The following is a 14,970-nucleotide window of genomic DNA, read 5'->3' on the forward strand; positions in this document are numbered from 1 at the left end:
ATTGGACAACGAAATGCACTATTGTTAAAATAATTAGGAATTCAACCAGAAAGGCTACTAATGTGAATCCTGGATCTGTGTATCATTTGAAATTATTTAATTGGATAGTTTCAGTATTTGGCCACAAGATGGAGAAATCTGCTGAGGTGATGTACCCAGAAGATAGAAAGATGATAGAAATGTTTGGAGAGATATGGGCCAAGCACAGGCAGGTGGAACTAGTTCAGTTTGGGATTGTGATCAGCAAAGGCTGGTTGGACCAAAGGATCTGTTTTCATGCTGTATGACTCTATGAAACTCAAGCTTAATTGTCCGAAACTCACATTCAGACATATCTAACCTTGATCATAATCTTACAGAAAGATAGCCGACTTTATCCCTCAGAGTTGCAGACTCTTCAATTTTACATCCTCAAAGACATTTAGCAGGAATAGCATGGATTATAGAGTGAGTTGAGTAGATTGGTTCATTATTAATTCTTAACTAAATTTGATTTATTTTACATTTTTAGACAACATCAGGTGAAGATGTGCGTGATTTCACCAAGGTGCTGAAAAATAACTTCAGATCAAAGAAATACTTTGCCAAACATCCTCGCTTGGGTTATTTACCACTACAAACAGTCCTAGAAGGTGAGAACCTTGAGATGTAAGTTTATTGATGTGAGATTTACTAATGTATCAATGCCCATTTGGGAGTTGACAAATATTGCAGCATTATTCGCTCTGCAGCTGAGCAGGAGAGTGAGGTTGTCCATTTGCGCCGATATCAGAAGTACACAATACAAGAACAAGAGGGGCTTAACTGATATCATTGGTCCTCTCGCCTTCAAAACAGTGTAGTTACTCAGAGTGCATCTGCTGTGGACTTGTTGATACTGTCACTAACGTGCAACCTTCCTTGATATCTTTCTCTGTCCTCCAGTTCTGTCTTTTAAAAACTACAATCAATTACCCTCTCCTTAAAAGGAAAGAACCTTTGGCTGAACAGAGAACAAAGAACAGTACAGGCCCTTCGGCCCACGATGTTGTGCCGACCTATTATCCCACTCAGATCAAACTACCCTGCATACCCTTCATTTTACTATCCTTCATGTGCCGATCCAAGAGTTGTTTAAAAGTCTTGAAATGTATCTGACTGCACTACCACTGCTAGCAGCGCATTCCACACACCCGCCACTCTCTGTGTAAAGAACCTACCTCTGACATCTCCCCTATTCCTTCCTCCAGTCACCTTAAAATTTCTCCCCCTCGTAATAGTCATTTCTGCCCTGGGAAACAAAATCTGACTATCCACTCCAGCTATGCCTCTCATCATCTTGCATACCTCTATCAAGTCACCTCTCATTCTTCTTTGCTCCAATGGAAAAAGTCCTCGCCCCCTCAATGTTTCATCATAAGACCTGCCGTCCATTCCATGCAGCATCCTGCTAAATCTCCTCTACACCCTCTCTAAAGCTTCCACATCCTTCCTATAATGAAGCAACCAGAATTGAACTCAATGTTCCAAGCGCTGCTCCATCCCCACAAACTAATGCTCGATTCCAAATCCCTTTTCTCTTGATGCTTTAAATTCAATGCTGTCTTTCGTGTAATTTCATATTTGAATTCACTGGTCCTGAGCCGCTCGCGGCGATGTGCCCCCGCGGTCCTGCTACAGTGCTTTGAGATGGAAACAAACATGACTGATGAAGGTCCACCAGTTGATGTAGTACGTTTAGATTTCAAAAAAGCATTTGATAAATTACAACTCATAAGGTGACTCAAAAGAAAGCAGCCCATGAGTTCAAGGGTAGTATATTAGGATGGACAGAGGACTGCATCGCAAACAGAAGTAGAGAAGGGGCAGCAGGATGGTAACTTATAACTGGTGTCCGGCCACAGGGTCCCTGCTGCGGAGGCCGTACACCTAATGTTCCCTGGGTTGATTTTGGAAATGGAGGAGGGGATTGCCATGCTTAGGAATGTTGGGCGGATGGGATTTATAAGATTGAAAGAAATCTTATTTTTTCAGCATTTAAGATTCTTAAGAGGCTTGATAGTGTATATCCGTAGAGAATGCTCCCATTTGTGAAATATTTTATGACCACAGAGGCCACATTTTCATATTGGTTGCCTGTTAATTCAGGGGAAGAATTACTTCTTTCAGGTGGTAGCAATCTATTCAACACTTTAGCAGAGAAGGTTTTCGAGGTAATGCCATCAATTATATGCTAGGCTGAGATGGCCAGTTTAATTTTCAAATCAAGAAACAACAATAATGAGAAAAGGGTAGTTTTCACAGTGGAAGCTACTTCAAGGATCCCCTTATCCCTGTATTCTTTAGTAATGAATTAAATACATCACTACCACACCATCACTACCATTACAGAAGTAGTAGTAGACAATCTAATGGAGTGAAAGCAGATTAGACTCTTTGCCCTGATGGTTTACTTTCTATGATTCCAAACAAAGGAGCTTCAGAGTTGGTGTATGCATTGATTGTAATTTCTGAAAAAGGTTTCGATTCTCAAGAAGCATCTGAGGGCTGGAAAACTGCCGATGTGACATCCCTATTTAAAAAGGAGAAAGGCAAATTGTTGGAAATATGTGGCAATCAACTGTGAAGAAAATAATAGCAGGACATTTGGAAAATCAGAATCTAATCAAACAGAATCACCATAGCCTGACGAAAGAGAAATTATGTCTGGCTAATTTGTTTGGGTTTTTGGAGGAAGTCCCAACCAGAATTAGTAGAGGAAAACCAGTAAATGTGTTGTATTTGGACTTTGAGCAAGCATTTGAGAATGTACTCAAAAGTAATAAGCTAAGAGCTGAGGTTTTGAAGGTAGTATATTGCTATGGATCAGTATGCTTTGCATGGCCAGGAAGGAGAGATCACATCTACAGTGAAATGCACCAAGTGAATAGATATTTTGGGGAATTTGGTGGCCATGTGGTAAGTCAGTGCAGAGGGTAAGAGGTGCTATTTGCTTGCTTTTTTTGCCTGATAGTTGGTAAGCTTTTTTTTTGAGACAGGGCAAATTGAAGCCAGAAGCGGGGACCCAGAAGGTGAACCCGGTTCATTGGTTGGTGATAGCTACTGGTTTAAGAATCTATTATCGGTAACTTTCAGATTGAAAGTAAATCGGAGAAATATATACAGGCTACAAACTAATGTTTTGAAATCAAATTAAGATATAAGTAATTGAAATGGAGATGCCGGGCCAATGATGATTTAAACCTACATGACGGGGGAGTGGTCAGACACCATACTCCAGCTCAGGGTTGATGAACTGGAATCTCAGTTTCGACCAATCAACAAATCATGCGGGGGAGAGTTACCAGGGAATGCTCTGTTTCCGGAGGCAGTCACACACCTTAGATTAACTACCTGAAGCTCGGTCAGTGGCCAGGGACGTGAGACTGTGACTAAGAACAGGGCAGGTGGAAGGATCCAGGATGTCGTGCAGAAGGAACCTTGGCCTTTGATCTTATCGAACAGGTTTGAGATTCTTTCTTCCTGTGTGGATGAGAGGTCAGGGTATATGGAAGATGAGTAAACTGACTATAGCACGGTGGTACAGGGGGACATTCAAGAGGGGATAAAAAGTGAAATGTAGTTATAATCAGAGGTAGTATAGTTAGGAGAATGAACATTGTTGGTTGTGACTAGGATCGAGAGTCTCGAAAGTAGTGTTGCCTGCCTGGCGCCCAGGTTTAGGATATTCCGTCTTGGCTACCAAGGAATTTGAAGTGGGAGGTGTAGAAATCCAGCTATCGTGGTGGACACAGGTACCATTGATATGGAAGAAAGAGGAAAGAGGTTCTGCTGAGGGATTACGAGCACTGAGGTGCTGAGTGAGAAGGCAGAACCAAAAGGTAATAATCTCGGGATTCTTATCTGAGCAATTTGGCACGGTGTGAACAAAACTGAAGATGTAAATGCATTGTTCAAATGATGGCATGGCAGAAATGTGTTTGAATTCATGGGACATTGGCATTGGTATGGGGAAGGAGGGAGTTGTTCCGGTGGCATAGGCTTGATGAGAATCATATTGGGACAAATATCCTGGCAAAAGACATAGCTAGGTCTGGGGTAGGGCATCAAAGTGAAAAGTGTGGAGCGGGTGAGTCCAGTTGCATGGAAAATTATGGAAAAAGTTAGAAGCTAGTAAGTGCTCAGCAAAGTTTCCAGAGCAAGTAATAGGACAAAAAGTATGGAAATAGTCAGGAGTCTCATTTCAGGTGCAGCAGATAAGAAGGGTGGCCGTAAATGCCAGACTGAAGGTCTTTTATTTAATTGTAGGGAGTGTATAAAACAAAGTGAATGAGTTTGTGGTGCAGATGGAAATTGACAGATGTATTGTTCTGGGTATCACAGACATGTGGTTGTAAGGGGATAAGTGTTGGGAACTAAATATCCAATGATACATGTCCTATAGAAAGAACAGACAAATGGACAGAGATGCCAGGGTTGGCTTGTGAGTAAGAAATGGGGCAGCGCTGAAGGAACCACAGGTCTTGAGCTTGTTTATTAATGACTTGGAGGAAGAGGTGAATGTGCTGTGGCTAAATTTTTAGATGACTCAAAAATATTTGGAAAGACAAGGCATGGAACAGAAACAGAGATTTACCAGGATGTTACTTGGATTGGAATGTATTAGCTTTCAGGAGGGCTTGGTGGAAATGTTGTATAATAATAAATGTAATGAGATCAACCATGATCTCACCGAATGGTGGAGGAAATTCAATGGGCCAAATGACTTGTTGAGTGAGTCTTGTTGTTTGACAATGAATTCGTAAAGGTGTTTGTTTTTGTCTCTTGGATGAGATGTAAAAATGAAATGTGTACGCTTCCTTTTCATCTGGCAATAAATAATCGTTCTGAACGATTTCCATTGACTAGTGGCAATCTGACAAGCATCACGATGTAAAGAGATTCTTAGCTTCTTTTTAATTGTAAAGTTATTCTCTGGAATTAATTAAGCATATATTATTTGCATCTCAGGAATTATATTCATCACTGCATCTCAAAAAGTACTCTGTTGTATGATAACAGCATTTTAAAGAACACTCTTCAATGGTTGTGATTTTCAGTTGCCATAACACACATTAAATTACATTGTTGGCCAATCTGCCCATGATTATTTCATTGTCTTACATTTCAAACAGACGAGGAAATATTAGTGATGCAATGAAGAGTTTGATGATAAAATATAATTACTGTTACGGTTTCCTCTTGGACGAAATATTCTCATCAAATTGACTGGTCAAGGAAATGGGACACTGACTGTGAGTACTTTGAGTGTTTAAGTGATTCCTAAAATGAAAATTATGACCTTGATTTCTCTTGCATGCAGATATGAAGAGACTATTTTAAAAATCCTCTCGGTTCGTGGTTCAGGCATAAAGGTGTCACATGTATATTTATGTATATACATGTACATGTGTAATCTGAAAAGAAAATGACGATAAATCACTTGTTACAAGGTGAGAATGAGTTATCCAGATAGTAAGAACTGCCAAAGTTGGTGTCTGAGATAACACATTGTGGAGCTGGGGGAAAGCAGGCAGCATCAGAGGCTCAAGAAAGTTGATGTTTTGGGTCAGGACCCTTCCTCCAAAATGGAGGGTGGACGGGAGCTCAGAAACAAATAGTGTGGAGAGGGAGGAGGTGCTGGGGAAGGTAGGTGGGATGGTGATAAATGAGTACTATCCAGATTGGAACAGATTTACCCCAGAAGGTATTGAATACAAGTTCCAAATCACTCTCAAAATCCTAGTGACCGTTCATGTTTTTTTTGTCTGTGTGTTTCAGTAATTGCATGTCAGTTTGAATGGTTCATTGAGAGTGAGGAACCTATGGACTCACACACACCAACATGGAATTTAATTCAAAGAGTGACTCCTCTTCAAAGTACTTAATCGCTTTTAAAATCTTGACCATTTCTGCTGTCTAGTTAAACAAGTGTAGCTGAATACTGCTTCAATAGGAATTAGTGTTTAATAGGAACATATTTGTGAAACTTACAGTTCCTCAAGCTTTAGCATAAACTGGTGGAGACTTTCGGCGCTTGCAAAAAGGCTCACCTCTCTGTTAATACTGAAGGAAAATTGGAGTTTAAAAGTAAGTTCACCCGGTGTCAGGGAATGAAATGTTAATGTTGACTTGAATATAATTTTTTAAAAAGTAATATATTTGTGTAGCACTAAACTCAAATTAAAATTTGGATATGCCAGTTGACTCCTGTTTGACACTGGATGGAATGGCGGTGACATCAGATTCAGTGATGATTGAGAATCTAAAGAATATGAGGATAAGATTTAAAATCCAAATATCATTGAACTCTTCAAGAAATGTATTACTGGAAAAGGGGGAAAGCATGTATGTCTATTAGAATTGAATACACTCTGAAGGCGGTGGCACAGATGAAACAGACCTGTGTGCTAAAACTTATCACAAATTTCACATTGAATGGAACAGTTTAAACAGGCTGGAGGAAGCAGACATGCCAGCGCAAACTTTTGAATTTGTGCATTCTGTTCATAAACATCAGCAAAATTGTGGGAACCTGTTTATTCTTTCTCTTTTATTGCACAGAACCATACGATTACACTAATTTTGATGAGGAATTTAAAGATTATGAGCCCCGTCCGTTTGACCCGCAGTTTGGCACCATAGGTTGGCACGATCTTCGTTCGAGAAGGAAGAGGGATGTTCCAGACACAGAAAATCGTCAAACCATTTACTACAAAGTCTGTTTCTGCTTAGTATTAATTAATGCAGTTAACATTTTCAGATCGACATGATTGCAGAATGGAGTCAATAAAACAAATTCCATCTGATATTCAACATAAATTTTAAGTTTAGAATAACAAGCTCACAAGAGCTTGGTTTTAGATATCACTTGGGACCACAGACTAACAGACAAAGGAACAAAGCAAAACGACTCTGCGATTTGATGTAGAAACTCCTGACTCCGAAGCCTGCAGCCGCCCTCCAATTCTCAAGTCAGAAGTGTGCCAATGATGGTGCAGATCCAACAACACTGGAAACGATCTTGAGTCTAGACCAAAGCAGCCCCTTGATTGGCACCGTATCCATTCTCTCCACAACCAACTCCAAGACACAATAATGTGTCCATATACAAGATGCACTGCCACATTTTTTTCCAACTATTCTTACACCCGCCTTTCCAGACTTAGAAAACTCATCTTCAAGGTCAAGGACATCAGACATGGTAGCACTAATCCCAGTAAAAATCACCTCCAAGCTACTCTCAAACTTATTTGGAAATGAATGATTGTTCCTGAGTCAATATTAGTAATCTCTTTTGGAACAGCATTGTGGGTCTGTGTACAGCAACATGAAGCTGTTCAAGAAGTCAATTTGTGCTGGACAATCAGCAACAGCTATGTCTCATTAAAGAATAAATAAATCGGAAAGAAATCCATCTGAGAGTCACAAGCAAATGGGTAACTTTTTTTTGTTCACTCTGCAGCTCGTGGGCTATTACCAATTTTGACAATGACAAATGAAGCTTTTGTTTGGTTTGCTATTGATAGCAGCTGTCCACAAAATAAAAACAATTGGCATCAGAGATAATGGGAACTGCAGATGCTGGAGAATCCAAGATTACAAAGTGTGGAGCTGGATGAACACAGCAGGCCAAGCAGTATCTCAGGAGCACAAAAGCTGACGTTTCGGGCCTCGACCCTTCATCAGAAAAGAGGGAGGAGGAGAGGGCTCTGAAAGAAATAGGGAGAGGGGAAGGCAGATTGAAGATGGATAGAGGGGAAGATAGGTGCAGAGGAGACAGACAAGCAATAAGGAAGGAGAGGATCAAATATCAAGGTAGGCTAGCTAGTCATATCAGAAATCATAGTAACGGCTTCTTTCAATACATAAGAAACAAACGTGAGGCAAAAGTAGACACTGGGCCACTCCAAATTGATGCTGGAAGGCAAGTGGTGGGAGATAAGGAAGTAGCTGAAGAACTTAATAAGTACTTTGCGTCAGTCTTCACAGTGGAAGACATGAGTAATATGCCAACAATTAGGGAGAGCCAGGGGGCAGAGCTGAGGATGGTAGGAATTACAAAAGAGCAAGTGCTAAAAGAGCTAAAAGGTCTAAAAATTGATAAATCTCCTGGCCCCAATGGGCTATATCCTAGAGTTCTGAACAAGGTGGCTGAGGAAATAGCAGAGGCTTTGGCTATGATCTTTCAAAAGTCAGTGTAGTTTTTTTTTGAGTGCGAGCAGCAGCGGAGGCAAGACGGACCCGGAAGACTGCAGCTAAGGTAAAGCAGTTTATTTTGAAAATTACTTACCGATAGCGGGCAGCGGTGTTTTTCCTCTTTCAGAGAAGGAGCGGGAGCAGCAGAGGAAGTGACGAGGACCAGAGGGGCAGCCGGGAAGGAAAGCAGTGAGTATAAATACTCACCCTTCGACGCCAACGGCCATTATGAGTGCGAGCAGCAGCAGAGGCAAGATGGACCCGGAAGACTGCAGCTAAGGTAAAGCAGTTTATTTTTAAAATTACTTACCGGTAGCGGGCAGCGGTGTTTTTCCTCTTTCAGAGAAGGAGCGGGAGCAGCAGAGGAAGTGACGAGGACCAGAGGGGCAGCCGGGAAGGAAAGCAGTGACCATATATATCAGCAAGGCGTGTTAGGGAAATGGAGCTGGAGCTGGATGAACTACGGATCATTCGGGAGGCAGAGGGGGTAATTGAGAGGAGTTACCGGGAGTTGGTCACTCCTAAGGCTCAGGACGAGGATAGATGGGTTACAGTTAGGGGGAGGAAAGGGGACAGACAGACAGTGCAGAGATCCCCTGTGGGCATTCCCCTCAGCAATAAGTATACCATTTTGGATACTGCTGGGGGGGATGACCTACCAGAGGAAAGCCATAGTAGTCAGTTCTCTGGCACTGAGCCTGACACTGTGACAAAGAAGGGAAGGGGGCAGAATAGAAAAGTACTCGTGGTAGGGGACTCGATAGTTAGGGGAATCGACAGGAGATTTTGTGGGCAAGATCGGGATTCCCGGAAGGTATGTTGCCTCCCTGGTGCCAGGGTCCGGGACGTCTCCGATCGGGTGTATAAAGTTCTAAAAGGGGAGGGCGAACAGCCAGAAATCGTGTTACATATTGGCACAAATGATATAGCCAGAAATAGGTTTGAGGATATAAAAAGTGATTTCAGGGAGTTAGGATGGAAGCTGCAGAGCAGGACGAACAGAGTAGTGTTCTCTGGTTTACTACCGGTGCCACGAGATAGCGAGGTGAGGAACAGGGAGCGGGCGCAGCTGAACACGTGGCTTCGCAGCTGGTGTAGGAGGGAGGGCTTCAGATATGTTGATAATTGGGATGCCTTCTGGGGAAGGTGGGACCTGTACAAGAAGGACGGGTTGCATCTGAACTGGAAGGGGACCAATGTCCTGGGTGGAAGGTTTGCTCGAGTAGTTCGAGAGGGTTTAAACTAGTATGGCAGGGGGGTGGGAACCTGAGCTGTATACCAGAGGTGAGCATTGATGCAGGTGAGGCAGTAGCAAGAGGTAGACCAGCTAGTGGGAAGGATTTTCCTGGGAAGGAACCAAGGAATCGGTTAAAGTGTGTTTGCTTTAATGCAAGGAGTATCAGGAATAAAAGTGATGAACTTAGAACATGGATCAGTACCTGGTGCTATGATGTTGTGGCCATAACAGAGACATGGGTTTCTCATGGGCAGGAATGGTTGCTGGATCTTCCAGGGTTTAGAACATTTAAAAAGAATAGGGAGGGGGGAAAAAGAGGAGGGGGTGTAGCACTACTAATCAGAGAGGGTATCACAGCTACAGAAGCTTCCTTTGTCGAGGAAGATCTGCCTACTGAGTCAGTATGGGTGGAAATTAGGAACAGCAAGGGAGTAGTCACCTCGTTAGGGGTTTACTACAGGCCCCCCAATAGCAGCAGGGAGATTGAAGAAAGCATAGGTCGACAGATTTTGGAAAAGTGTGGACGCAGTAGGGTTGTTGTAATGGGTGACTTTAACTTTCCTAATATTGATTGGAACCTCCTTCGAGCAGAAGATTTGAATGGAGCTGTTTTTGTAAGGTGTGTTCAGGAGGGTTTCCTAACGCAGTACGTTGACAGGCCGACGAGGGGAGAGGCCATTCTAGACTTGGTGCTCGGAAACGAGCCGGGGCAGGTATCAGATCTTGTGGTGGGAGAGCATTTTGGTGATAGTGACCATAACTGCCTCACGTTCTAGATAGCTATGGAGAAGGAGAGGATTAGGCAAAATGGGAGGATATTTAATTGGGGAAGAGGAAACTATGATGCGATTAGACATGAGTTAGGAAGCATGGACTGGGAGCAGTTGTTCCATGGTAAGGGAACTATAGACATGTGGAGACGGTTTAAGGAACAGTTGTTGGGAGTGATGAGTAAATATGTCCCTCTGAGACAGGCAAGAAGGGGTAAGATTAAGGAACCTTGGATGACGAGAGCGGTGGAGCTTCTAGTGAAAAGGAAGAAGGTAGCTTACATAAGGTGGAGGAAGCTAGGGTCAAGTTCAGCTAGAGAGGATTACATGCAGGCAAGGAAGGAGCTCAAAAATGGTCTGAGGAGAGCCAGGAGGGGGCACGAGAAAGGCTTGGCAGAAGGAATCCGGGAAAACACAAAGGCATTTTACACTTACGTGAGGAATAAGAGAATGGTCAAAGAAAGAGTAGGGCCGATCAGGGATAGCATAGGGAACTTGTGTGTGGAGCCTGAGGAGGTAGGGGAAGCCCTAAATGAGTTTTTTGCTTCTGTCTTTACGAAAGAAACGAACTTTGTAGTGAATGAAACCTTTGAAGAGCAGGTGTGCATGCTGGAATGGATAGAGATAGACGAAGCTGATGTGCTGAAAATTTTGTCAAACATTAAGATTGACAAGTCGCCAGGCCCGGATCAGATTTGTCCTCGGCTGCTTTGGGAAGCGAGAAATGCAATTGCTTCGCCACTTGCGAAGATCTTTGCATCCTCGCTCTCCACTGGAGTCGTACCTGAGGACTGGAGAGAGGCAAATGTAATTCCTCTCTTCAAGAAAGGAAATAGGGAAATCCCCGGCAATTATAGACCGGTAAGTCTCACGTCTGTCATCTGCAAGGTGTTAGAAAGGATTCTGAGGGATAAGATTTATGACCATCTGGAAGAGCATGGCTTGATCAAATACAGTCAACACGGCTTTGTGAGGGGTAGGTCATGCCTTACAAACCTTATCGAGTTTTTTGAGGATGTGACTAGAAAAGTTGATGAGGGTCGAGCTGTGGATGTGGTGTATATGGACTTCAGTAAGGCATTTGATAAGGTTCCCCATGATAGGCTCATTCAGAAGGTCAGGAGGAATGGGATACAGGGGAACTTAGCTGTTTGGATACAGAATTGGCTGGCCAACAGAAGACAGCGAGTGGTAGTAGAAGGAAAATATTCTGCCTGGAAGTCAGTGGTGAGTGGAGTTCCACAGGGCTCTGTCCTTGGGCCTCCACTGTTTGTAATTTTTATTAGTGACTTGGACGAGGGAATTGAAGGATGGGTCAGCAAGTTTGCAGACGACACAAAGGTCGGAGGTGTCGTTGACAGTGTAGAGGGCTGTTGTAGGCTGCAGCGGGACATTGACAGGATGCAGAGATGGGCTGAGAGGTGGCAGATGGAGTTCAACCTGGATAAATGCGAGGTGATGCATTTTGGAAGGTTGAATTCGAAAGCTGAGTACAGGATTAAGGACAGGATTCTTGGCAGCGTGGAGGAACAGAGGGATCTTGGTGTGCAGATACATAGATCCCTTAAAATGGCCACCCAAGTGGACAGGGTTGTTAAGAAAGCATATGGTGTTTTGGCTTTCATTAACAGGGGGATTGAGTTTAAGAGTCGTGAGATCTTGTTGCAGCTCTATAAAACTTTGGTTAGACCGCACTTGGAATACTGCGTCCAGTTCTGGGCGCCCTATTATAGGAAAGATGTGGATGCTTTGGAGAGGGTTCAGAGGAGGTTTACCAGGATGCTGCCTGGACTGGAGGGCTTATCTTATGAAGAGAGGTTGACTGAGCTCGGTCTCTTTTCATTGGAGAAAAGGAGGAGGAGAGGAGATCTAATTGAGGTATACAAGATAATGAGAGGCATAGATAGAGTTGATAGCCAGAGGCTATTTCCCAGGGCAGAAATGGCTAGCACGAGGGGTCATAGTTTTAAGCTGGTTGGTGGAAAGTATAGAGGGGATGTCAGAGGCAGGTTCTTTCCGCAGAGAGTTGTGAGAGCATGGAATGCGTTGCCAGCAGCAGTTGTGGAAGCAAGGTCATTGGGGTCATTTAAGAGACTGCTGGACATGTATATGGTCACAGAAATTTGAGGGTGCATACATGAGGATCAATGGTCGGCACAACATTGTGGGCTGAAGGGCCTGTTCTGTGCTGTACTGTTCTATGTTCTATGTTCTATGTTCGGAAAATTGCTGTTGTAACTCCCTTGTTTAAGAAAGGATCAAGGCAAAAGATGGAAAATTACAGGCCGATTAGCTTGACCTCGGTAGTTGATTAAAATTCTTGAATCATTGTCAAGGATGAGATTTCGAAATTCCTGGAAGTGCAGGGTCAAATTAGAACAAGTCAGCATGGATTTAGTCAGGGGAGGTCGTGCCTGAAAAACCTGTTAGGATTCTTTGAAGAGGTAACAGGTATGTTAGACCAGGGAAACCCAGCAGATGTTATCTATCAAGACTTCCAACAGGCCTTTGATAAGGTGTCTCACAGGAGGCTGCTGAGCAACGTGAGGGCCCATGGTGTTCGAGGTGAGATACTGGCCTGGATTGAGGATTGGCTGTCTGACAGAAGGCAGAGAGTTGGGATTAAGGGCTCTTTTTCAGAATGGCAACCAGTGACGATTGGTGTCCCGCAGGGTTCAGTGGTGGGGCCGCTGCTGTTCACCTTATATGTTAATGATCTGGATGAAGGGACTGGGGGCATTCTGGCGAAGTTTTCCGATGATACGAAGATAGGTAGACAGGCAGGTAGTACTGAGGAGGTGGAGAGGCGGCAGTAAGATTTAGACAGTTTAGGAGAGTGCTCCAGGAAATGGCTGATGAAATTCAATGTGAGTAAATGTGAGGTTTTTCACTTTGGTAAAAAGAATACAGGCATGGAATATTTTCTAAATGGTGAGAAAATTCGTAAAACAGAAGTACAAAGGGATCTGGAATTCTTGGTCCAGGATTCTCTAAAAGTTAACTTGCAGGTAGAGTCCATGATTAAGAAAGCGAATGTAATGTTGTTGTTTATCTCAAGAGGGTTGGAATTTCGAAGCAGTGATGTGCTTCTGAGGCTTTATAAAGGTCTAGTTAGGCCCCTTTGAGAATACCGTGTCCAATGTTGGGCCCCACACCTCAGAAAGGACATACTGGCCCTGGAGCGTGTCCAGCGGAGATTCACACGGATGATCCCTGGAATGGTAGGTTTGACATACGATGAACGGCTAAGGATCCTGGGATTGTACTCATTAGAGCTGAGAAGGTTGAGGGGAGATCTAATAGAAACTTACGAGATAATGTGTGGCTTAGAAGGGGTGGACGCTAGGAAGTTGTTTCTGTTAGGCCAGGAGACTAGGACCCGTGGGCACAGCCTTAAAATTAGAGGGGGTAAATTTAAAACGGAAATGAGACGACTTTTCTGAAGACAGAGAGTGGCGGGCTTGTGAAATTCATTGCCACGGAGTGCAGTGGGGGCCGGGACGTTGGATGCCTTCAAGGCAGAGATCAACAAATTCTTGATCTCACAGGAATCAAGGGCGACGGGGAGCGTGCAGTGAAGTGGAGTTGAAATGCCCATGAGCCATGATTTAAATGGCGGAGTGGACTTGATGGGTCGAATGGCCCTACTTACACTCATATCTTATGGTCTTAAGTTAAAGGGTCGGACATGAAGCCAATAGAGGTGAGTGTAGGTGGGGAGAGGTCAGTCTGGGGAGGACAGACAGGTCAAGGGGGCGGGAAGCGGTTAGTAGGTCAGGAATGGGGGTTTGGCTTGAGCTGGGAGGAGGGGATCGGGGAGAGGAAGAGCAGATTAGGAACGTGGGGACGAGCTGGGCTGGTTTTGGGATGCAGTGGTGGGAGGGGAGATTTTGAAGCTTGTGAAGTCCACATTGATACCATTGGGCTGCAGAGTTCCCAAGCCTCAGTTAAGGAAGGACAATAAACACTGGTCAGTCATACATCAAACAAAAAAAGTTTATTTTTAAAAGAAAATAGGATGCATCTGTCAATCAAGTGGCCAAGTATTATCGAGTTTTGAGAAGATTTTTAGCTCAGGGTTGAGGTTTTGGATGTAAGATTGCTCACTGAGCTGGAAGGTTAGTTTTCAGATGATTCGTCACCATTCCAGGCAAAATCATCAGTGAGCCTCCAGTGAAGCGCTGGTGTTCGGTCCCGCTTTCTATTCAAGTGTTTAGGTTTCCTTGTGTTGGTCATGTTATTTCCTGTTCTTTTTCTCCGAGGATGGTGGATGGATTTGGAGCCAATGTGTTCTCCCTAGTATAGTTTGTGTATGGAATGAACTGCCAGAGGAGTGCCAGAGGCTATTATAATCACAGTATTTAAAAGTCACCTGCATGGACACATGAATAGGAAGGGTCTGGAGGGATATGGGCAACATGCTGGCAAATGGAACTAGTCATTTACGATATCTGGTTGGCATGGAGGAGTTGGACTGAAGGGTCTGTTTCCCTGCTGCACAACTCTACGACTCTGTCTTTGTCTCTTTGTGTCTCTCTCTCTCGCCCTCGCTCCCCCCTCCCATTTTCTCAAAAACCCACCCCTCGCCACACCCACAATCTCTGTCTCTCCATCTCTGTGTGTGCCTCACTCTGTGTCTACGTCTCTCTCTCTCTCTGTTGTCTTGTCTCTGCCACCTCGCTGTGCACTTCTGTCTCTCTTTCTTTCTCTTTCACTCTGTCTCTTGTGTGTGTGTGTGTGTGTGTG

At 43.7% G+C, this 14,970-nt stretch overlaps 1 long non-coding RNA gene across 5 annotated transcripts in view; it reads left to right on the forward strand.

The window, feature by feature from the left end:
- The first annotated feature begins 515 nt into the window (after positions 1-515).
- Positions 516-14,970, forward strand: part of LOC132208259 (uncharacterized) — a 54,324-nt gene continuing 39,869 nt past the window's right edge. For 2 of the 5 annotated variants that reach the window (XR_009444341.1, XR_009444342.1), the window contains exons 1-4: positions 516-632; positions 5,154-5,471; positions 6,015-6,108; positions 6,583-8,497. This is a non-coding gene — a long non-coding RNA (uncharacterized LOC132208259). The remainder of the gene's footprint in view (positions 633-5,153; positions 5,472-6,014; positions 6,109-6,582; positions 8,498-14,970) is intronic. The other 3 variants (XR_009444344.1, XR_009444343.1, XR_009444345.1) reach the window with 3 other exon arrangements.

The sequence above is a fragment of the Stegostoma tigrinum genome, unplaced genomic scaffold (genome assembly GCF_030684315.1).
Source record: "Stegostoma tigrinum isolate sSteTig4 unplaced genomic scaffold, sSteTig4.hap1 scaffold_337, whole genome shotgun sequence".
NCBI lineage: Eukaryota > Metazoa > Chordata > Chondrichthyes > Orectolobiformes > Stegostomatidae > Stegostoma > Stegostoma tigrinum.